The sequence below is a fragment of the Sinocyclocheilus rhinocerous genome, unplaced genomic scaffold, assembly GCF_001515625.1.
Source record: "Sinocyclocheilus rhinocerous isolate Xijiao unplaced genomic scaffold, SAMN03320098_v1.1 scaffold1463, whole genome shotgun sequence".
Classification (NCBI taxonomy): domain Eukaryota; kingdom Metazoa; phylum Chordata; class Actinopteri; order Cypriniformes; family Cyprinidae; genus Sinocyclocheilus; species Sinocyclocheilus rhinocerous.
This window is the reverse complement of record NW_015642517.1, coordinates 200,220-203,567: the sequence shown is the minus strand read 5'-3', so window position 1 is coordinate 203,567 and position 3,348 is coordinate 200,220.

The following is a 3,348-nucleotide window of genomic DNA, read 5'->3' as shown; positions in this document are numbered from 1 at the left end:
CACACACATATAAACACACACACACACACACACACACACACAAATAAACACACACACACACACACACACACACAGACAGAGACCTATAGCTTTCCTGCTCTTCCTCTCCAGACAAAACAATGGCAGTGTTGTAAAATAGGTCATCTGCACAGGTCGGTGACAGAGAAACAGACACTCCCAAGGTAAAAGAGGACAGATAAAAATAACCACGCCAGCAAAACAGCCTGTTCTATAAAGACCAGGGTGTGTTTGGAACAGAATACAAGTGTACTGAAAACTGCATTATGCACAGTATGCACTATAATCAGTTTGAATGCTATTTGTGTAGATAGGAGTATATTTCAGTCCTAAAATATGTGTAACTATGCATTATGTAATGATAAACATTTCAAACAGCAGCTACATTGTTGTCACATGATGTCGGTGAGTAGTAGCACATAATTATCTCGAATATAACAAAAAAATCCTATTTTGCCTTTTTGATTATTACATTTTGGCAGTTTTAATCAATTCAGACACACTGGATGGAGACCATCTACATATCACACCTCATGACACACATACAAGGAATCAGACAAGACACGCATAACACAAAAAATACACACATGCTCATGAAAACATGCGGGTTCAATTGCAACAGCGCCTTCTTGAGGCTAAAATACACAAGTGCATGTGACTTTATATAGTGCAGGTGGAGATATGCTGCAAACCAGATGTGTGTGCTTGAGCTACTGTTCAAAAGGGGTGATTTTTTAAAGAAATTATTACTTTTGTTCATCAAGAATACATTAAACTGATCAAAAGTGATAGTAAAGATATTTAGTATGCTACAAAAGGTTCTATTTCAAAGAAATGCTGTTCTTTTGAACTTTCTATTCATCTGTGAATCCTGAAAAATAAAATGTATCACAGTTTTCACAAAAGCATTCAGCAGCACAACTGTTTTCAACATTGATAATAACCAGAAATGCTTCTTGAGCAGTGCATCAGCATATTAGAATGATTTCTGAAGGATCATGTGACACTGAAGACTGGAGTAATGATGCTGGAAATTCAGTCTGATCACAAGAATAAACTACATTTTACTATATATTCACATAGAAAACAGTTAAATTAAATTGTAATAATATTTCACAATATTACTGATTTTACTTTATATTTGATTAAAAAAAATACCAACCACAAATGTTTTAACTGTTTTTAATGTGTTTTTTAAGTTTGCTTGATTATGTGTGTATATGTGTGTTTTGTAAGTCAGACTGTCTGTGTGTGTGTGTGTGTGTGTGTGTGTGTGTGTGTGAGTGAGTGAGTGTGTGAGTGAGTGTGTGTGTGTGTGTGTGTGTTTTATTGTGTAATAGATTGTAAGGGAACTACATGCATATGTCAGTGTGTGAGGAATGTCACTGGTCTACATCCTGAGAGCTTTGAGGATGGATGAGCCAAAATGAAGCTGAAGTTTTCAGTGCTGACATCATTTAAACAATCACACCATCTGCGTCACACAACACACACCCGTGAACTCGTTTCAAATCCTCTCAGACGAAACTGTCACACAATACACCGACTACAATATCAGCTACACTGATTCACATTACACTCTTTATGTTTCTCACATTGTAGAATAACAATAAATAAAAAAGTAGTTAAAAATATGAAATAACAACTTCAATCAGTTGTTAATCAACTTTAATCTAACTTATCTTTATATGATCAGATGTACACCATGTCAGAGAGAATCTGTCAGTTTGGGTCTCCCTAAAGCATGCAGACAAAGCATGTCTAAAGTGAGCCAACAAGCTATCATCGAGACATCTACTTTCAGACCAGGTTTGTGTGTGAGAGGTCAAAAGGTCAGTAAAGAGAGGTACCTGCATCCAGCGGTGAGCTCATCATGAAGCCAGCCGATGATAAAGAGTGTACAGCATCATGTGAGTCCTTTAACAGCGATATAAACACAAAACACACTGACTATAATCACGTAGAGATGCAAAATAAACTAGAGAATCCAAACAGCTGATAAAAACATCACAATAATCCACAAGCGATCCACACCACTCCAGTCCATCAGTTAATGTCTTGTACACTTCCTCCAGTGAAAAAGTCCATCTCCTGTTGTCTCTCACGTCAAAATCCACCAAAATATTTGTTTAGAGCTGTTTTGGACTGTTTTGGCTTGTAAACGGTGCAGATTTCTCTCCTGATACAGACAACTTTTTCAAAACACATTAATGATGGATTTGTTTCTTTTGTCTTCTCAAGACATTAATTGATGCCCTGGAGTGGTTACTTGTGGATTATTGTGATGTGTTTATCAGATGTTTGGACTCTCATTCTGACGGCACCCATTCACTGCAGAGCATCCATTGCTGAGACACTGATGCAATGCTACATTTCTCCAAATCTGATGAAGAAACAAACTCATCTACATCTTGGACGGTCTGAGAGTGGGTTTCAGCAAATTTTAATTTTTGGATGAACTACTTTAAGACAAGACACTACAGGCAAAAACATCTTTGGGCCTATTTGGCTTTTTATAATATGTTGTTTCAGGCTAGTGGAAAGACATCCAAAATACTCATTTAAATGTTTATTTATTACACTATCTATTTGCAGCTGTAGATTTAATGATTTAATGTTATTTATTTAATGTTATATTTATTTAACGTTATTTACTAATGTTATTTAATGTTTAAATATCCATTTCAGCAGCATACATACACCAGATATATATCAGTTACATACACCAAAATTCAAAAGATTTTTACAGAGGGGTTTGTTCATATATCATTCACCTGATTTTATAAAACATTTTATTCCTAAAAAGACAGTGATTTTTTTTTTAATGGCTGTTGACAGTATTTTCTGATTTACAGAGTGATAAAAGGAGATAAACAAAATCCCCTCTTTGACTCTAATATGTCAACAAAATGAAACAAACATTTTGTTTTAATGTTCAGATTTCTGTTCTGGAAATATGTGCATATTTAATTAGATTATGCATTATTTTCATACTTATACCTGCTGACATTTCAGAAAAAAATGCTATTCTTACTGATTTTTTAAATATTTTTAGCAGTTACCTTTCATAATTGTTTTACCCTTTATATTTTACTAAATAGTCTATAATAGGCTGTTTAATGGCAGTTCAATAATAGTGCCAGACACAATAATAGCGCTCATTCACACCCTTATTTATAGCAGACCTGTTGATGTAACCTGTTGATCCCCGTTGCCATGCAGTTCAGAAATGCATGCATCATATGAATGTTATATGCACAGCAATGCAGTAAAGTCAACTGAGATGCCCTGGAGAAACAAGTTCTGTGAGGCGTGCTCTGTGTGTGTGTG